The 22,474-nt window shown below is 37.5% G+C and overlaps 1 non-coding gene and 1 pseudogene across 1 annotated transcript; one reads left to right on the forward strand and one right to left on the reverse strand.

Moving 5' to 3' along the window:
• Positions 1-2,426: 2,426 nt before the first annotated feature.
• Positions 2,427-2,529, forward strand: LOC138990839 (U6 spliceosomal RNA). Its single transcript, XR_011466951.1, has one exon. It is a non-coding gene; the product is annotated as a U6 spliceosomal RNA (small nuclear RNA).
• A 17,930-nt stretch (positions 2,530-20,459) lies between these two features.
• Positions 20,460-21,799, reverse strand: LOC102271725 (annexin A1 pseudogene; annotated as a pseudogene).
• Between the last annotated feature and the right edge of the window lie 675 nt (positions 21,800-22,474).

Consider the following 22,474-nt stretch of genomic DNA (forward strand, 5'->3'; position numbering starts at 1 on the left):
CAACCAATCCTTCACCTTGATTTTCAGACTTTAATTTTACATTTGTGACTGAGAAATACACTTGTTTAATCTTAAAGAATGATGATATCTTGGATGCTTAGCCTGAGTGCATTAATAGCGAAAGTTCATGGGACAAAACTCATCCTGCTTTATATATAATTACAGCATATTTAGTTCAGTCTGATAGTGAAACTTTATCTACAGCTGTCCAAACATCTTGAATCTAGAAATAGCTATAGTTCTCCAAACAAATCATTTCTAATTTTTATGTGGTAAATGTAATGACAACTTGAGAACTAGCTTCTAAATGAATGATGTCAGAAGATGTATCAGTGTTTCTCATTTGTACTCTTCTTTTAACATTTTCAGTGGTGATGATTGAATCAGTACAGACAATGCGGCTGCTTTTATTTCAAAAAAAGGAATGAAAAGCATGCTTTTAAAAGAAGTGGATTGGCAAATGGAATCTAAGGTTTTAAAATATCTGGTTGTTGCCCAACTGACTTAAAGGTATAGATGTCTAGAATTTGGAAGACACTTTTAAACTTTAAACAAATATGAAATTACTGTAAGACAAAGCCTGATGGCTTTCCTTTAATCAGTATCTAGAAACATAAATCTTTTGCACTGTTTCACATCATAGGAAAATTCTTTGTGTGAACTCTGCTTAATGAATAGAACTTTATATAACTATTTTACACTTTAATGAGCCAGTGTGTATGGCTGGATCTCTGCATAACAGATGATATAGAAATTATTTTGAAATGTATTAAAAAAAACTCAGTTTATCTAATGCTGCTTTTTTCTGGTTTATCTAATAAAAGTAGATAGTTAATATCTAGCAAAATATTATAAATTTGGAGATTTTTAGTGGATTTAAAATACTAAAAACTTATTTCCCCCCACATCTTAAATTATTCTATGCGTTCATGCTCAGTTGCTTCAGTCATGTCCAACTCTTTGTGACTCTATGGACTGTCACCAAGCTTCTCTGTCCATGGGATTCTCCAGGCAAGAATACTGTAGTGGGTTGTCATGTCCTCCTCTAAGGGATTGCCCTCACCCAGGGATCTAACCTGCATTCTCCTACGTCTCCTCCATTACAGGCAGATTCTTTACAGCTGTGGAACTGTCCTTTGAACAGCAAGATCAAGCCAGTCAGTCTTAAGAGAAATCAACCCTGAATACTCATTGAAAGGACTGATGCTTAAGCTGAAACTCCAGTATTTTGGTCATCTTATGCGAACAGCTGACTTATTAGAAAAGTCTCTGATGCTGGGAAAGATTGAGGACAGGAGAAGAGGGCGTCAGAGAATGAGATGGTTGCATGGCATCACCGATGCAATGGACATGAACTTGGGCAAACTTTGGGAGGTGATGGACAGGAGGCTTGGCCTGCTGCAGTCCATGGGGTCACAAAGAGTCAGACTGGTGACTAAACAACAACAAGAACCGATTAACAATGTGGTAGTTTCAGGTGAACAGCGAAGGGACTCAGCCATACACATACATGTATCCATTCTCCCGAAACCCTCCTACCATCCTGCGGATACACAACACTGAGCAGAGTTCTCTGTGCCTATAGAGTGGGACTTTGTTTGCTATCCATTTTACATATAGCAGTGTGTACATAATCTTCTCAGATTCCCTAACTCTCCTTTCCCCCCTGGCAACCATGATTTGTTTGATGATGGCAATACTGTTAAATGTCTCTGAGATGTTTAGAAGCGCACCGGTTCCACATACGAGTCCACGTGAACAAGGTGATGCTAGGCCCTTCCTAGACCAGCACGCCGGGGCCTAAGCTTCCCCAGGAGTCAGAATCAGTGTCTGTGTCTTACTTCTTTGTTACCAGGAAATGAGTTTAGAAGAGAAGGCTTAAATATAACTAAATATAATAAGGGACCAAAAAATACACAAACCCACCCAATCTATTTAATTGAGAAGAATGGAGTGTGGGTAGAGAAAATTACATTTGCAATGAAACCATTAAAAATTCTGAATAGGTTCATGAACATATAATTTGTAAAATATTTATAATTTTTTCAGGAATGAGACATTTATTTTTCACCAGAAATACAGAGCTCTGTTAATGGGTTTTCATCTTCAAAAGTTCTGTGTTTTGGGTCAGGAATTAATGCAAATCTTACCATCTTTTCATGTCACTTACACTAAGTTAAAAGCTAACTAGAAAATGCTGGAAGAAATGTGACAATTGATAATTAACCTTACATTATTTACCAGGAAAAAACATCACAACTTGAGGTTTATCTGTTTTATCTTGCTACATGGTAACATTGAATTTCCAATGTCAATAATAGCAGTACCCAAATATGTTCCTGAAATGGTTGCTAAACAAATTTCCTATATCTATAACTTCATAATCTGTAACATTTAATATTTTTTTACCATATAAGAGTAACTAAATGCTCACTTAAGCACACACATACTAAAATTGGAATGATACAGAGATTATCATGGCTGTTATAGAAGGATGACATGAAAATTCATGAAGCTTTCAATACTTTTGTAAAAAACTTGAGAATTTTTTTCTAGCAGACTTGTGCTACAAGAACTATTAAAGTGAGCCCTTCAGATGAAAAGGACAAGCCCATAATTTGAATCCATCTGAAGAAATGAAGAGCATCAATAAGAGTAACTGCAGACGTAAATATAAAAAAATAGTATAAATGTATTTTATTATAATATTTTTTCCTCCTATCTGATTTAAAAGACAGCTACATAAAATATTAATTATAACTGTGTATAGGCATATAATATATAAAGATGCAATTTTTCTATCAGTAACAGATCAAAGGAGAGCAATGTAATGGAGCTAATAGACAAAGTTTTTTAAACTATTGAAATTAAGTTGTTATTAATCAAAACTAGATACTTATAACTTAAGATGTTATTTGTAATCTTTAGAGCAAGCATTAAGAATACAACTCAGAAATATATTAAAAGATAAGGGAATTGAAATTGCACACTAGGAAATATCTCTTTAACAACATCAGCAACAACAATAAAAAATGGCCAGTATTGAGGAAGAGGGATTAGATTAAAAATGTGACATTTGGAAAGTAAATCACAAATATTGGACATAAATCCTACATGAATTACATTCTACCTAAAAATTATAAAATTAATATTATGTTTAGTATAAAAAGGTTGAACATTTCATCTAAAGACAGGAATTTCAGAATGGATAAAAAATAAAAAACATGATTCAAATATACAAAATGGGTCATACAAATGACCCATTTTAAACTCAAGAACATATACAAGTGGAGTGTAAAAGAGTTGAAATAGATATATCATAATGGTAACAACAAAACAAAACAATAGCAATAACAAGAAACCTGGAGTGGCTAAGTAAACATCAGAAAAAATATATTTTATGACCAAAATTTTACTAGAGACAAATAAAGACATTTCATATTGATAAAATGGTTATTTCATCAAGAATGTATAATAAATATATGTACCTAACAGCATAACTTCAGAATCTAATGAAACAATATTGAACATAATCGAAAGCAAAACAGACAGTTCTATGCTAATAGTTGGATACCCTTTTTCAATAATAGAACATACGTAAAATCAACAAGAAGAAAAAAAAAAAAAAAACTTGAACAACATTATCAATCACCTAAACCTAACAGCCATCTTAAAACATCCCCCTAAGAGCATCAGAATATATACTCTTTTCAAATGCACATGGGTATACTATATGCTAGACCATGAAACAGATTTCAGTACATTTTAAAGGATATAAACAATAAAAGAATACTCTCAGTGGATAGCAGAATAAGAAATCATTAACAGGAAGATATTTGTGAAAATCACAAATGGAAATTAAACAATATGTTTCTAAATAATTCATGGATCAAGTAAGAACTCATAAAGGGAATTAGAAATACTTTGAGATGAATTAAAATGAAATGTTGATACTTGATTCATCTCACATACTCTTGTAAATGCTATTAATAGAACAGCATTATTGGTCTCACATATCCACTACCAAATTTTCTGATCCCAAACAAGCAACAAAGTGCCACCCCCGCCCCCTCTGCTCTTCTTGCAGAAGTATGGAGGTTTCTATGGAGAGGTTCAATCAGAGATTCTGGATTCTGGGATCCTATGCAGGGCTGAAAGTGGGAGTGATTTAATTTATTAAAAACAGAGAGTTTGAATAAATGTTGGCATAATGAACCCACTGTTTATTCTCCTAAATGTAGATTGCCAAGTTTATGGTCTTTATGTTGGTAAATTGACAGTTCATCTATGGGGAAATTCAATATCCGTATTTAAAGGACTCACTGATTTGGGATAAGCACAGTGAAATGCCTCAGGTTCAGCCTGGTCATAACTCCATAGTTCAGCTATTTATAAGCAAGAGAAAAGCCTTCATGTTCACAGATTTGCCAGTTAGTGTTTCAATACTTTTTAAAACTATAAATTTTAAAATTAATAGATGATTAAGACATTTGCAGAAATCACTTAATTTAATAGATAAACAGACCAACGAAAGCAAACCACAAACAGTGAAAGAGAAAACAAAATAAAATGGGTAAAACATAGTGCAGACACAAATGAAAAATACTACATTAATTTTAACATATCTGTGAGTCTAATATGGGTGTGTTTCAAAGCAACAAGAAAGATATCTTTTAAAAAGTCATGGTGTGATAGATTAAATAAAACATAATTAAAAGACTTCAGTAACATAAGAAATCTCCCAGAAAAATAGAACAACTATTACAAAAGAGAAATGGAAATAGAAGGAAAAATGGTAAATTAGAACACCAGTCTCAGAGGTACAGCATCCAGCTGACATCAATTCCAGAGAAGGAAAGCAGGAGGAAAGGCTAGGGAGAAATTACCAAAGAAATAATGTAAGACAATATCATGGAGTAAAAGTGCATGGATTTCTAGATATAAAGGATCCAATGAGAGCTAGGTAAAATTAATTAAGAATTTCATATAACTGTACATTATTATGGAGAACTTTGAGGATAAATAGAAGATCTTAAAAGGTTCTCAACTGTTGGAGACGAGGGAGGAAGACAGTGTTATATATAAAAGAATTAATTGTGGGAATGATACTGGATTCCTCAGTAGCACTACTGGAAACCGAAAGTAAACAATTTCTTCACGTTTCTGAAGAAAAAATAATTTCTAATCTAAAGTTGAATATCTAGCCAAACAACCACTTGCGTGTGAATGCGGACTTGAGACATTTTGAAATGTTTCAAATATTTCACAAAGCTTTACTTCTTGATCTCTTTGATCATATTGAAAATTTTACAGTTCTATTAGAAAGTCTGAAAATAATTAATTATAAATACACAAACAGTTAAGCAAGCCAAAAAACAACAAAGATACAGAAATTACCAAATCTAGGCTAAACAAAAGTTTGTATAAAAATGTAGTTATATTTTGCCATGTCATTCAACGACAAAAAATATTGCATGACTAAAATAACACAAACACTGAATATTGATTTAATAATGATTTTTGTTGTATCTATATTGGGAAGAGGAGAGAGTGAGAGAGAACTAGTAAAACAGCAACAGAAAAATCTTATTAGAAACCAATGGGTAATGTTTAAAATGAAAAATGAAATAAAGATTAGCAGTGTGAGCATGTAATTTAAAATAACAGAAGAAATTAATTTTCCTAAAAATTATCTTTGTGGCCAGAAAGACTGGGGGTTGAGAGGAGTAAGGTAAAAAAAAAAAAAGATTGCTGTTTTTTTTTCATTGTTTCTAACAATTATAACCTTTCTATTAAAAAATGTCCCTTTAAACAAAGTACAGCTACTAATTTGATGACTGATAATTTTTAAAATCATCTATTAGTCTGGGAATAAAAAGAACTGGGTTTAGTCTCAGTTGCGCTTTTATCTTTGCATCTGTTGATCATATTGGAATAGTCATTACATAGTCAAAATACAGTTGCCATCTTAGGACTCAAATACTGCCAGCTCTAGGACTTTCATAACAAGATACCAAAAACTTGTTACCTTAAAAGAACAGAAATTTAATTGATCACAGCTCTAGAGGCCTGAAGTTCAAAGCATTGAGAGGGGCCCTGTTCTTTCAGAAGCCTCAAGGGGAAGATTCCTCTTTGTCTTAACAAACTTGTGGTGGTGGCCATCGATCATTGGTGTTGGCATTTCTCTTTTGGGGGAGTATTTATTTATCTTAAATTTTTATTGGAGTGTAGTTGCATAGTTGCGTTACAATTTTGTGTTCATTTCTGCTGTACAGCAAAGCAAATCAGCTATACATACACACATATCCTGTCTTTTTTGGATTTCCTTCCCATTTAGGTCACAACAGAGCATTAAATAGAGTTCCTCGTGCTATAAGTAGGTTTTCATTGGTTACCTATTTTATACATAGTAGTGTGTATATGTCAATACCAATCTTCCAAATCATCCCTCTCCCCATAAATTCTCTACATCTGTGTCTGTATTTTTGCTTTGCAAATAAGTTTGTCTCTATCATTTTTCTAGACTCCACATGTAAAGTGATATCATCTGGTATTTTCTTTTCTCTTCCTGACTTCACTCTGTCTCTAGGTCTATCCATGTCTCTGCAAATGGCAAAATTTCATTCCTTTTCAGTTCAGTTCAGTTGCTCAGTCGTGTCCAACTCTTTACGACCCCATGAACTGCAGCACGCCAGGCCTCCCTGTCCATCACCAACTCCTGGAGTCCACCCAAACCCATGTCCATTGCGTTGGTGATGCCATCCAACCATTTCATCCTCTGTCGTCCCCTTCTCCACCTGCCCTCAGTCTTTCCCAGCATCAGGGTCTTTTCAAATGAGTCAGTTCTTCACATCAGGTGGCCAAAGTATTGGAGTTTCAGCTTTAGCATCATTACTTCCAAAGAACACCCAGGACTAATCTCCTTTAGGATGGACTGGTTGGATCTCCTTGCAGTCCAAGGGACTCTCAAGAGTCTTCTCCAACACCACAGTTCAAAAGCATCAATTCTTCTGCGCTCAGCTTTCTTTATAGTCCAACTTTCACATCCATACATGACTACTGGAAAAACCATAACCTTGACTAGTCGGACCTTTGTTGGCAAAGTAATGTCTCTGCTTTTGAATATGCTATCTAGGTTGGTCATAACTTTCTTTCCAAGGAGTGAGCGTCTTTTAATTTCATGGCTGCAGTCACCATCTGCAGTGATTTTGGAGCCCAGAAAAATAAAGTCTGACACTGTTTCCACTGTTTCCCCATCTATTTGTCATGAAGTGATGGAACCAGATGCCATGATCTTCGTTTTCTGAATGTTGAGCTTTAAGCCAACTTTTTCACTCTCCTCTTTCACTTTCATCAAGAGGCTTTTTAGTTCTTCACTTTCTGCCATAAGGGTGGTGTCATCTGCATATCTGAGGTTATTGATATCTCTCCCGGCAATCTTGATTCCAACTTGTGCTTCTTCCAGCCCAGCGTTTCTCATGATGTACTCTGCATATAAGTTAAATAAGCAGGGTGACAATGTACAGCCTTGACGTACTCCTTTTCCTATTTGGAACCAGTCTGTTGTTCCATGTCCAGTTCTAACTGATGCTTCCTGACTTGCATACAGATTTCTCAAGAGGCAGGTCAGGTGGTCTGGTATGCCCATCTCTTTCAGAATTTTCCACATTTTATTGTGATGCACACAATCAAAGGCTTTGGCATAGTCAATAAAGCAGAAATAGATGTTTTTCTGGAACTCTTTTGCTTTTTCATTGATCCAGCAGATGTTGGCAATTTGATCTCTGGTTCCTCTGCCTTTTCTAAAAGCAGCTTGAACATCTGGAAGTTCACGATTCACATATTGCTGAAGCTTGTCTTGGAGAATTTTGAGCATTACTTTACTAGAGTGTGAGATGAGTGCAATTGTGTGGTAGTTTGAGCATTCTTTGGCATTACCTTTCTTTGGGATCGGAATGAAAACTGACCTTTTCCAGTCCTGTGGCCACTGCTGAGTTTTCCAAATCTGCTGACATACTGCATGCACCACTTTCACAGCATCGTCTTTTAGAATTTGAAATAGCTCAACTGGAATTCCATCGCTTCCACTAGCTTTGTTCGTAGTGATGCTTCGTAAGGCCCACCTGACTTCACATTCCAGCATGTCCAGCTCTAGGTGAGTGTGAGTGATCACAGCTTCCTGATTATCTGGGGCGTGAAGATCTTTTTTGTACAGTTCTTCTGTGTATTCTTGCCACCTCTTCTTAATATCTTCTGCTTCTGTTAGGTCCATACCATTTCTGTCCTTTATTGAGCCCATCTTTGCATGAAATGTTCCCTTGGTATCTGATTTTATTGAAGAGATCTCTAGTCTTTCCCATTCTATTGTTTTCCTCTATGTCTTTGCATTGATCGCTGAGGAAGGCTTTCTTATCTCTCCTTACTATTTTTTGGAACTTTGCATTCAAATGGGTATATCTTCCCTTTTCTCCTTTGCTTTTCACTTCTCTTCTTTCATAGCTATTTGTAAGGCCCCCCAGCTGTTTGCTGTTTTGCCTTTCTTTTTCTTGGGGATCGTCTTGCTCCCTGTTTCCTGTACGGTGTCACGAACCTCCGTCCATAGTTCATCAGGCAGTCTGTCTATCCGGTCTAGTCCTTTAAATCTATTTCTCACTTCCACTGTATAGGGCTGAGTAATATTCTATTGTGTATATGTGCCACATCTTCTTTATCCATTCCTTTACCAATGGATATTGATGGTGATTCCATGTCCTGGCTATCGTAAATAGTGCTGTAATGAAAATTGGGGTCCATGTATCTTTTGGAATGATGGTTTTCTCCAGGTAAATGTCCAGGAGTGGGACTGCTGGGTCGTGTAGTTGTTCTGTTTTTAGCTTCTTAAGGAACCTCCATGCTATTCTCCACAGTGACTGCACCTATTTACATTCCCACTAACAGTGCAGGAGGGTTCCCTCTTCTCCACATATTCTTTAGCATTTATTTGTAGATTTTTTGACGATGATGGCCGTTCTGACCATGTGAGGAGGTACCTCATTGTAATTTTGATTAGTGATGGCCATGGAGCTTCTCTTGTGGCTCAGCTGGTAAAGAATCTGCCTGCAATGAGGGAGACATGGGTTCGATCCCTGGGTTGGGAAGATCCCCTGGAGAAGGGAAAGGCTACTCACTCCAGTATTCTGGCCTGGAGAATTCCATGGACTACAGCCCATGGGGTCACAAAGAGTCAGACAGGACTGAGGGACTTTCACTTCACTTTTAAGAGGCACATGGAAAGATGTTGGCATTGTTAGCAAATCAGTGTAGCTGTGTCTCTCCAGTCTCTTCCTCTGTTGTCAAATGGAGTTGTCTCTGTGTGTCTCTGACTCTGCCTTTCTTCTTGTGAGGATACCAGTCATATTGGATTGAAGGTCCATCCTATTTATCTGAACTAATTACATCTGCAAAGATCCTTATTTCCAAATCTGTTCACATTCTAGGGTACTATGGGTTAGATTTTAGGGGATACAATTCAACTCATAGCAATGCATCGTGGCATTTGTTTGAGTCCTTAGATCCAGCAGCCCGTAGGAGTCTAAGACCACCAAACAACTGCCATTTGACAATTAGAATTTGCCCGTTTTGCCTCTGCTGTTGGCAACCTAAGCAGAATTAGACCACCTAATTAAAAAATAGTTGAATGAATCTTTACAAGTGATACATTTAAATTGTGTTTCTCTGTGTGTGTATGATTGATTTTAGCAATATAGTGTAAAAGGATTGGTGGGTCATATTTTTATTGGAAGATCCAACCCCAGATACATTATGTGATGTGATGCCCATTAAGGAGAGGGCTGCAAGGATCTATCTGATCTGTATCGTGAATGCGTGAGCAGGACTCAGCTAGCTGAATTGCTACTCATCCCCCAACAAGGGAGGAAGTAAAGCCATTTGCTCAAATCTTGGGCTACAAGGAAAATTTCTAATGCCCTTGCTCCACTATCATGAACGTGCGCAACACTTTGTTTATTGACACAGACTGGTACTTTCCATAAGATCTAACCATGTCTCAGTTCAGTTCAGTTCAGTCACTCAGTCGTGTCCGACTGTTTGCGACCCCATGAATCACAGCACGCCAGGCCTCCCTATCCATCACCGTCTTCCGGAGTTCATTGAAACTCACGTCCATCAAGTCGGTGATGCCATCCAGCCATCTCATCCTCTGTTGTCCCCTTCTCCTCCTGCCCCCAATCCCTCCCAGCATCAGAGTCTTTTCCAACGAGTCAACTCTTTGCATGAGGTGGCCAAAGTACTGGAGTTTCAGCTTTAGCATCATTACTTCCAAAGAACACCCAGGGCTGATCTCCTTCAAAATGGACTGGTTGGATCTCCTTGCAGTCCAAGGGACTCTCAAGAGTCTTCTCCAACACCACAGTTCAAAAGCATCAATTCTTCGGCACTCAGCTTTCTTCACAGTCCAACTCTCACATGCATACATGACCACTGGAAAAAGCATAGCCTTGACTAGATGGACCTTTGTTGGCAAAGTAATGTCTCTGTTTTTCAATATGCTATCTAGTTTGGTCATAATGTTTCTTCCAAGGAGTAAGCATCTTTTATATCATGTTTCAGTCAGTTCAGTTCAGTTCAGTCACTCAGTCGTGTCCGACTCTTTGTGACCCCATGAATCGCAGCACACCAGGCCTCCCTGTCCATCACCAACTCCCGGAGTTCACTCAGACTCACGTCCATTGAGTCAGTGATGCCATCCAGCCATCTCATCCTCTGTCGTCCCCTTCTCCTCCTGCCCCCAATCCCTCCCAGCATCAGAGTCTTTTCCAATGAGTCAGCTCTTTGCATGAGGTGGCCAAAGTACTGGAGTTTCAGCTTTAGCATCATTCCTTCCAAAGAAATCCCAGGGCTGATCTCCTTCAGAATGACTGGTTGGATCTCCTCGAAGTCCAAGGGACTCTCAAGAGTCTTCTCCAACACCACAGTTCAAAAGCATCAATTCTTCAGAGCTCAGCCTTCTTCACAGTCCAACTCTCACATCCATACATGACCACTGGAAAAACCACAGCCTTGACTAGACAGACCTTTGTTGGCAAAGTAATGTCTCTGTTTTTGAATATGCTATCTAGGTTGGTCATAACTTTCCTTCCAAGGAGTAAGTGTCTTTTAATTTCATGGCTGCAGTCACCATCTGTAGTGATTTTGGAGCCCAGAAAAATAAAGTCTGACACTGTTTCCACTGTTTCCCCATCTATTTCCCATGAAGTGATGGGACCGGATGCCATGATCTTCGTTTTCTGAATGTTGAGCTTTTTCACTCTCCTCTTTCACTTTCATCAAGAGGCTTTTAATTCCTCTTCACTTTCTGCCATAAGGGTGGTGTCATCTGCATATCTGAGGTTGTTGATATCTCTCCCGGCAATCTTCATTCCAGCTTGTGCTTTTCCAGCCCAGTGTTTCTCATGATGTACTCTGCATATAAGTTTAAGCAGGTTGACAATATACAGCCTTGACATACTCCTTTTCCTATTTGGAACCAGTCTGTTGTTCCATGTTCAGTTCTAACTGTTGCTTCCTGAACTGCATACAGGTTTCTCAAGAGGCAGGTCAGGTGGTCTGGTATCCCCATCCCTTTCAGAATTTTCCACAGTTTATTGTGATGCACACAGTCAAAGGCTTTGGCATAGTCAATAAAGCAGAAATAGATGTTTTTTGGACTTGGAGTAAATTAATCCCCATTTAGTGGGGAAATCAACCTTTGTAGTCTAAAACATCAGGCTTTATATTATACCAAGATAGTCACCCTGTAACTGGCCCTGGCTTTGTACTCTACTGCGTGTCACTGTGATTCTTAGTTCCCTGACCCTTGCCTCATTCTACTTACTCTGCTCTCATAAAATTTCCCTCTTCCAGGAATTTTTGTTAAGGGTCATGTAAAGGAAGAAAACAGCAGCAAGAGGTAGGAAAATCCTAAAAGGTTTCCTCGTTAAAAATTGTTGTTGAAATTTAAGCCATAATATTATCATGACTTAACTGCAATATAAATTAAGGAATCTGTAAAGGAAATACCCATGATTAGAATACATTTTTTCCTATAATTACTATAAAAAGTAACTTGAAAACCTGATATTTCTTTGAAGATTTTTACATTTATAATTAGTAATATATAAGTCCTCAAAAATATATTGGTAAATTCAAATGATTATTATTTGTAAAAATTATTCTGATTTAGTATAATTTAGAATTGTCTTGTATCTCTTGTATATATTCTTTTAGTCAATGATATATCCAATCAAGTGTTACTGAATTCCTATTAAGTATATGCATTTTTGTAGGAAATAGAATGATAAATAATACACAGTTATTGATCCCACAGAACTGCAATTCATAGTTGAAATTGTGTTCATATAATATTATATCAATTCAATTTTTGTAGAAAGGAACATAATTTATAGCCAATCAAGATGAATTGTACAAATTTTAAAATATTTGTCATTCCTATTTTCAAGAGCTAATATTAAATATTATCCAATGAAAACAATTTATATAGAAATCTCTATTTAAAAAAAAACCCAAAGTATTGATTACTATGCATTATTTAGATAGTTCTTCTGACTGGTACCCACCTCCCTATCCCCATATGTATTTGGGAAGGAAAGAGGAACTCCTGTCAGCTATCATATTGGAGACTACCCAAGGAAAAATCCATAACACTTTTTATTAGTGAAGTGAAAGTCACTCAGTTGTGTCCAACTCTTTGAGACCCCATGGACTGTAGCCCTACAGGCTCCTCTGTCCATGGGGATTCTCCAGGCAAGAATACTGGAGTGGGTTGCCATGCCCTCCTCTAGGGGATCTTCCCAACCCAGAGATCAAACCCATATCTCTTGCATTGCAGGCAGATTCTTTACCACTACTGCCATGTGGGAAAGCCAGTTTTTAACTAGAGATGGCCTTTATCTAAAATGTTTTCATTGAATATCAAATCTGGGGAAATTATCACTCAGCTTTCCCTCTTCTAGAGGCATGACAGGAATCAGAAGTATTTTATACCGCTGAGGTTTGCTGACATTATTGATTTGATCCAAAATCTTATTTTTCTCTCCAAAGAAAACATTATTCTAGCTCTGCTTTCTTTAATATATAAGTTAAGGTTGATGGCTCAAGATTATTTTCAGGGAGGATGCTTGTTGTTCAAATGATTTAGCTACCATTTCATCTATTATATGGAGAAGAAACAGGCAACCCACTCTAGTATTCTTGCCTGGAAAGTTTCATGGACAGAGGAACCTGGAATGTACAATCCATGGGGTTTCAAAGAGTTGAACATGACTGAGGAACTGAGCATGCACACATGCATCTACTGTAAGATAATCAAACATTATTATTATTACAGTATTATTACAAAGTAATCAAACATTAGCTGGGCTCCATTATAGTCCTCATTCCCTTTATTCCTTTGGGACACTGGTCTGAAAACCACTGCTTCCTTATATTGCAAAGACCAAGTAAGTAAAACAAATTAAAAAAAAAACCCAAATAAATGAAACTATTTTAAAAACTAACTCTCCTTTCTTCCTCATCCATGTTAATTCCCTTCTACCTCAAATTACTTTCTGGAAGTGGTTTTTATGTCTTTTAGAGACTATTTATGTATACATCCATACTAGTACAGTGAAAATTGTTCCTTATAGATCTTATACTTTTCCCATTTGAAGATTTGCTCATTTTCACATGTCACTTAGAGTTTATCCATTCTCTTAGATATGCATTTTTCCTATGCATTTGAGCATCATAGGAAGATAAATTCTACACTTGATTATGTTAGCTAGTTATTGAGTCACAGAAAGCCATTATTCTTACCATTTTTTCAAAGTTGTATGATTCTATGGGGTGTGAAATTTTAAGATGTAAGTATACTGTTTTTCTACACTCAAATTATGTTCCCCTTGTCATAGAAATTGACCAGTGAAGTGTGCTGTTACTTTTCAGAACCCATGTACATATAGTCCATTAAGTTATTATATATAACATGGGTCAGGAAAGCATATTGTGAAATGTTGCTTTTATTTAAATTCCCACTATTTGGTGGCAAGCAGAGACATTACTTTGCCAACAAAGGTCTGTCTAGTCAAGGCTATGGTTTTTCCTGTGGTCATGAATGGATGTGAGAGCTGGACTGTGAAGAAAGCTGAGCACTGAAGAATTGATGCTTTTGAACTGTGGTGTTGGAGAAGACTCTTGAGAGTTGCTTGGACTGCAAGGAGATCCAATCAGTCCATTCTGAAGGAGATCAGCCCTGGGATTTCTTTGGAAGGAATGATGCTAAAGCTGAAACTCCAGTACTTTGGCCACCTCATGCAAAGAGTTGACTCATTGGAAAAGACTCTGATGGTGGGAAGGATTGGGGGCAGGAGGAGAAGGGGATGACAGAGGATGAGATGGCTGGATGGCATCACTGACTCGATGTACGTGAGTCTGAGTGAACTCCTGGAGTTGGTGATGGACAGGGAGGCCTGACGTGCTGCGATTCATGGGGTCACAAAGAGTCGGACACGACTGAGTGACTGAACTGAACTGAACTGAACTGAATGGCAAAGAACCAGCCTGCCAAAGCAGGTTAGATGTTAGAGACGTGGCTTCGATCCCTGGGTTGCGAAAATCCCCTGGAGGAGGCCACAGAAACCCACTCCAGTATTTTTGCCTGCAGAATCCCCATGGACAGAAGAGCCTGGTGGGGCTTCAGTCCAGTGGAGTCGGATAGACTGAAAGGACTTCGGCATGCCTCGCGTTTTCACTGTATGGCTTCAAGATTTTTAACTTCTTTATTGCCCTCTGGTGGTGTGTTCTATGAACTGCATATTTAGAAGTCGACTGATTTCCAGGAACTAAGTGGGTCAGGTACAAATTAAAGAGTGGATGGATGCATGTGGATGTATGGCAAAACCAATGCAATATTGTAAAATAATAAAAAATAAAAAAATAAATATTTGATTAGGAAAAAAAGAGTGGATTATAGAAACCATTCAAATTTATTGAAGCTAATCAAGGATATCAGTAGCCTGCCTGTTTCTAAAAATATAAAGTATTTATTCTTCTGTTATCAAACAGTCATTTCTTGAAAAGGAATATAAATCCTTGTTTGCTTGTAAGAAAAGCACAATAATGGAAGACATTCTTCTTTTACACCAAGTACATTCTCTGAAAATATAAGTTAAAATAGGAAGTGAGCTTTTCATATTATCCTTTCGAAAATAAAACTCCACATATAATATCAAATTATGATTTAATTTTACCTTAAATTTAAATATCTGTTGATTAAATGCTATACCTTATAATTTCAGATGATTTTCTCCTTTATATCATCTCTCTTCAACAAATAAAATACATGTGGATGCCTAACATGAGGTAGGGAATTCTCTTTGAAATTGGGACATTGATAAACTTGATTTTGACTTAGTAGAGGGGTTGATGACTTTTCCCCAAGGTTGTGGGAGATGGTGGATGGGGAGAGGTCAGGTTTGTCTCTGTGCTCCCCAAGTTTTCTCTGTGAAACTGTCAACCTCCAGTGTCAGAAATGACTTCTTATATTTAGACATTAAATGTTTTCTATTAAAGTGCAAGTGTTTTAAAAATCTATAAAATATATGGCATTATATATTTTCTTTATTATTAAAAGCTAAGCTTTAACTGAGCAGAGTTTACATATGTGTATATGAATTCATGTATGTGTGTATGTGTGGTGCACACACATGTCTCTGTGTGCATGTGTGTGTATGTGTATGTGTAGGCCTACTGAGGATACAGAACAGATTCTGGACAGGAAAAAGCAGAGGTATATGAGAAGGCAAAAGAATATAAAGGACCACTTCATCTACTCAATGCATCCTCTGACCTGAGTATTGTCTTATTCGCCATCGTCCTTTGTTGATATTATTACTAAATACCCAGGGTTTCTAGGTACCTCTGTAAGTTTTACAATCCTGTCAATATCCCATGGAACCTTGACGTTTTGCCCATATTGTTTTTCTTTCCCTAAGAGTTTTTCTCTTAGCTCTGTCATGGAGTAGGTACTGTTGTGAAGATCTGTGCTCACCTGTTAAATAGAAACTACTCATTTAACTGTTTAAACAAATAAACATTATCTTGAGTCAATTGCAGGGCACCTCCAGTCTCCACAGAGCAGAGATACTTTGGGAAAGGAAGGTCTTTTAGTTTTCCCTTAAATCAAAATACAAAGTTATTGAGCAATTGTAGGATTGCTTATCCCCTCTGTAAGCATTTGCTTAACCCCTCACAGGGACACCAAATAGCCCAATAGCTCTTATACTGAAGTCAAAAGAAAGAATAACACTGGAACAAAGTCTGTATTTAAAATCTGTGTCTTATTTTTCTTTTCTCCTGGCACATGGTAGGTAATCATTAAATGTTCTCTTGGTAAATACTAAAAATACAAAAGATACTTCATTTACTAGGGGTCATAAAATTTCAACTTTTCTTTTGGTGTCGGGGTTGATGATGAAAAATTTGGAAACTTCTGACGCATATTAAAGTTCCTGATTTGAGAACCACAGGGTTTAGATGGAAGAAGTTGCCAAAGTGCTGTAAGTAGAATAAAGGCATTTATGTAATTCGTTCATATAATCTCATTTATTGGTTTTCATCACCTAACTTTGAAAAGTCGCCTGAGGCTACCTAGGATTTGCAACAGGCATCACAGCTGCGCTGTCCCCGCCCCCTCCTCTCCTGTGGGAACAGCTCCTCCACAGCAATGCTAACAGAGGTCCGTGACTCTCAGCCCACCTCAGTGCTGCTCACGGCAGTGGCTTTTCTCCACCAGCCTCACCCTGCTCCATTTGAGTCCTTTTTTCCCTTTTTAGCTTTACTGAGATGTAATTGACATGTAATACAGTGTAAGTTTAAGGTGTAGCAGTAGCAGTAGTATTAGTTGCTCAGTTGTGTCCAACTCTTTGTCATATCTGACTCTTTGGGATCTTATGGACGGTAGCCCACCAGGCTCCTCTGTCCATAGAATTCTCCAGGCAAGAATACTGGAGTGAGTAACCATTCCTTCTCCAGGGGATACAACATTATAATTTGATACAAGTATATATTGCATAATGATTACTACAATAAGGTTAGTTAACACATCCATCCCCTCACACAATTAATTACCTTTTTTTGTGTGTGCATGGTGAGAACATGTAAGATCCACTCTCTCAGAAACTTTCAAGTACACAATAGAATGCTGTTAACTATAGTCATCATGCTGTACATTAGGTTCCCAGGATTTATTCGTCTTTTAACTAGAAAGTTTGTACCCATTGACTCACATCTGTTGACCTCACTGTACTTATCTGCGAATCACTATACTGAAAGTAGAGAAAGGGGCTAGGGAAGTTAAAAGAGACAAAAAATCTAAATGTGATCGCTTTGCAGAATCTTAAAGGTCAGGCAACAGGTTTATTTCTAATAGTTTTAAAAAGAGAAGATGAGCTGTGGTTTAATGGTGCACTCTGGAATTCAAATTCTAACTCAGGTATAGTCTGAATTCTGGCCCACCTTGAGTGACACTGAAGGATCATGTCTTAGCACATAACCAGTGGTTTTCTAATTGTATTATTTTATCCTAGTGACTAACATTGGTGAGAGGTTTTGAAATTGCTATATTCTGCAAAAGGATTTGACTTTGTAGTGATACCAAACCTTGGAAAATAAAGGAAGGAGAGATTGGTGAATACCTGACAGATTATTATAGTTATAATTGATTGTTTCACAGGGAAATATAGGGAATGGATCATTTAGGAACCTGAATGAATACTTTCTATCAAATCTATTTCTACTTGACAGGTTCAGTTCAGTTCAGTTGCTCAGTTGTGTCCAGCTTTTTGCAATCCCATGAATTGCAGCACGCCAGACCTCCGTGTCCATCACCAACTCTGGGAGTTCACTCAAACTCATGTCCATCGTTCGGTGATGCCATCCAGCCATCTCATCCTCTGTCGTCCCCTTCTCCTCCTGCCCCCAATCCCTCCCAGCATCAGAGTCTTTTCCAATGAGTCAACTCTTCGCATCAGGTGGCCAAAGTATTGGAGTTTCAGCTTTAGCCATCAGTCCTTCCAAAGAACACCCAGGACTGATCTCCTTTAGAATGGACTGGTTGGATCTCCTTGCAGTCCAAGGGACTCTCAAGAGTCTTCTCCAACACCACAGTTCAAAAGCATCAATTCTTTGGAGCTCAGCTTTCTTTACAGTCCAACTCTCACATCCATACATGACCACTGGAAAAACCATAGCCTTGACTAGACAGACCTTTGTTGGCAAATTAATGTCTCTGCTTTTGAATATGCTATCTAGGTTGGTCATAACTTTCCTTCCAAGGATAACTGTCTTTTAATTTTATGGCTACAATCACCATCTGCAGTGTTTTTGGAGCCCCAAAAAGTAGTTTATCTCAAAAATTATGGGTATAAAAATTGTATGTTTTGATACAATTTATTTTAACACCTCTCAATTATGCATTTAAATGGTGAACAATTCACAAGCAACTATGCGGTCAATTGACTGGCCAGTGGCTTTGAGATAATTTATTTTGTAGTCTGGGATTTCCAGTGACATCTTTATTCTCCCATTTATACTCTATTTCATATTATTATTATTAGTAGTAGTAATATTATTATTATCTGAGGGCTTCCCTGGTGGCTCAGACAGTGAAAAACTTGCCTGCAATTGGTGGACCCAGGTTCAATCCCTGGGTCAGGAAGACCCCTGGAGGAGGGAATGGCAACCCACTCCAGTACGCTTGCCTAGAGAATCCCATGGATAGAGAAGCCTGGCTGGGGGTTGCAAAGAATTGGACCCGACTGAACGACTAACACTTTCAAATTATTATTTAGTTAGAATAGAGTTGTGTATAACTTTTTACTGTCAAACATATTCTAGGCACCACACATTTTGAACGCACTGATATTGGGGTCAATTTGACATTGATGACACTAGTCACTGTTCTTAAAGGAGTTTGTGCTCTACATATATAATTACATCTATAATAACCCGAAAGTGAAAGTGTTAGTCCCTCGGTTGTGTCTGACTCTTAGTTTGCCAGGCTCCTCTGACCATGGAATTCTCCAGGCAAGAATATGGGAGTGAGTTGCCATTCCCTCCTCCAGTGGATCTTTCTGACCCAGGGCTCAAACAGGTGTCTCCTGCTCTCCTGCATTAGCAGGCAGATTCTTTACCAATGAGTCACTAGGTAAGCCCAACTATAGCTTTAAAAGAACTCGGTTTGCTCATATTTCTTTCAAGCACTTGTCATTGAATTTGAAGCATTAATCCAGTAAGATTTCCAACTGTGTGGCTTATGCCGGTTGCATCCCCTTCATGCTTATGTATTCATGATGCTCTTTTGGCCCATGCGATTTACTCACAGTTGGTAGGTAGATTTAGAGCATTGTCCAAATTCAGGTTTGATTTTTTGGGAATTTTACTTTGTAGATAATATTGATTAATTCCAAAAAAAAAATTGATTAATTCCAAAAGGAATTAAAAAGTGTTTGTCTTACTGTGATGTTGCAACCATTAATGACCAATGCATAGATGCATTAACTTATTACAGTACCCATTGGTGATATTCTACTAATTAGATTATTAGTATTCATTTACTAGATAGAACATTATTTCATCAACTATTTGGTTTCCCTGAGTTACAGTTTAATTAGGAAAGACAGAATAAATTCTTTTATTTTATGAAGAAGTTTTATGAAAAAAAGGAAAAAGAGAGAGAGAGATTGAGTCCAGAGAAGCTTCCAAGGAGGACCAATTAGGCATTTTTTTTCTTTGTTGTTTTCACTGAGGTTGTTATAAATATCAATGCACATATTGTCCCCTCTTAGGTTCATGGATCCTGTTCAAGTTGGCTCTTGAGTCCTTCCGACACATCCACGTAGTCTTTGATAATCTTCCCAGCTCTCTTGTATGACAAGATATAACAGGAACATCATGTTCATTCCCCCTGCTGGACTTGAAATCAGCATTTCTCCAAGGAGACATTATTCACTATGTTTATTCAAACTTGTGTTCCTTCTTTAATTTAACCTTCTTTCAAGTCAGGGCTTTTTTTTTTTTTTTTTTTTATTTACTCACTGAATTCTTTCACCTTTTCAAATCTTCCTATTTTCCAACCACTTGATTTCTTAGTTTTTCTGTCTTTTATGTTTTTTTTTAAATAAAAACACAGTCTCTATCCTTCTTAAAATTTCTTTTTTTTTTTCGAAATATCAAGCAGAAGATTTTATTTGTTCTGTGGACACGTATTTTTGCCATGCTTTCAGGATTTGCTGGAACTTTCTTCTCATTTTTTCTTTTTTTTTTCCTTACTAATTTTCTATGGGAAATGAATGGAATACTCTTTGGTTGCTTATTTCTCAATTAAATGTTTCCACCTTAGGAAGGAGACATAGATCAGAATGTAATTTTTTTTTTCCTGTAAAATCATTTTATTTTCTGCAAGGTAAATATTTTTCTTAGGCATTATTACTAGAACAACCTCTTTGTAGGGTTTTATAGTTTGGAATAACTATATTTAAAAAAAATTTTTGTATCTATAAAGAGTTGTAATACAAAAAATGATTTATAGGCTATTTTTCAGGAAGAAGTTACTAGACTATATTTCTATTGAAGAAACTTTACTATTTAAATCTATGATATGGAATGAAAAGATGATTAAAAAGTCTTCTGATCAAAAAGCTTGAGATCATCAAAGGAATGTTTAGTCTCTTCCACAGAGAGCCACCAGGATTTTTTCATAATCTCCTTTGGTTTCATCCAGGATGGCTTGACAGAGAGAGATGCCATACAACTTCTGATAGCATGCTTTGATGTCATTCATGTCAATTTCAGAGCGGGAAACCATAATCCTGATCAGTGTCTTATGACGAGTTCCAACACCCTTCATGGCCTGATGGAACTTCTCAGCAAAGAACATAGCACACTTCACAATAACTGTGAGGCATTTCTCGATGTCACCTTTCAACTCCAGGTCCAGAACTTTGTTCATGTCATGCTTACTATACTTGGAATATTTCTGAAACACTCTGCGAAGATGGGGATAGCTCCTGGTGGTAAGAATGGTAGTGAACACATTCACATCTGTCCCTTTTCTTCTTTCTCCTGCTTCATATAAGGCCCTGGCATCTGAATCAGCCAAGTCGTCATTTACAGCAAGCTCCTCAGATCGGTCACCCTTAGCAAGAGAAAGCAAAGCCTTCTCATAATCTCCAGATGTGTCTGAGGCGATGTCTTTAGCCAGATCTCTCTTCAGTTCTTCTCTATAGACTCTGTTAATTTCTCTGATTTCTCTGTTAGCTCTTGATGCCAGAATTTCATTCAGAGTGTCTTCATCAGTCCCAAGGCCCTTCATGGCAGCACGGAGCTCTTCGGCATCAAACTGGGCTGGAGTTTTCAATAGAGCCAAAACAACTTCCTCAAGGTGACCGAGGAGGGCTTTCTTCAGAACTTCATCCAGGGGCTTTCCTTTCTCCTGCAGATAGGCCGCTTTGATCTGCTGACGCTGTGCATTGTTTCTCTTAGTCAGAATTTCAATGATGGTTGCTTCATCCACACCTTTAACTGTGGTTGCTTTGTGCAAGGCCTCAACATCCGAGGATGGATTGAACGTAAGATAGGGGCTCACTGCTGACCCAGGACCACCTTTGGATCCTTTCACCGTTTTAATGTATTCCTGCTCTTCATTTTCAATAAATCAGGCCTGCTTGAGGAATTCAGATACCATTGCCATTTTTGAAGGATCTTTTTGTTTTTTTCACCTCCGTACAAAGAACTAAAGAGAGATTCTTCTCTGAACGGTTTGTGCTGCCAGAATGTAATTTTTAGCTTTAAAACTCCAGGGTTCAGTATCTTCTATTGTTTTCATGACATAGTTTAAAAAGCAACCCTAATAATTTCTAAAATCTTCTTCCTCTGCCCTCCTATTCCCTTTTATCCAGGCCTCCTCTTTCCTGTCCTTGCTGAGTATGGGGATTGGTTCTGGAAGGGGTTTTTTGGTTTGATAGGTGTCAATGTTTCTTTGATCCCAGAGTGCCAGGCACTCTCGGATATTTCGAAGTGCTTGCTCTCTCTTGAAAAGTGGCACCTGCAGTGTTCACTTCCAGTTTCAAAGCTTCTGCTGCTGTTCTGTGTCTTTACATTTTTGAGTTCTTGAATCACAGGACTCTCTGGCTCTCCTGAAAGATAAAGTCACCTTTTCTCCCCTCAACTTTCTCCCACACTTTGTGATACATACATGTATGTCTTTTTCTGTTGATTTGTTCCTCGCTGGTTGTATGTGGCAGTTCACATGGACACCTTGTTGTAGATGTTATCTGTAGATTTTTGATCTTGCTATCATAGATGCTTATTTTTCTTTTCTTTGATGGGGTTGTGCCTATTTATGGGAGGGGTGGGATATTCAGAGATAAAAATCTTTTCT

This window comes from Bos mutus, chromosome 14 (genome assembly GCF_027580195.1).
Source record: "Bos mutus isolate GX-2022 chromosome 14, NWIPB_WYAK_1.1, whole genome shotgun sequence".
Classification (NCBI taxonomy): Eukaryota; Metazoa; Chordata; class Mammalia; order Artiodactyla; family Bovidae; genus Bos; species Bos mutus.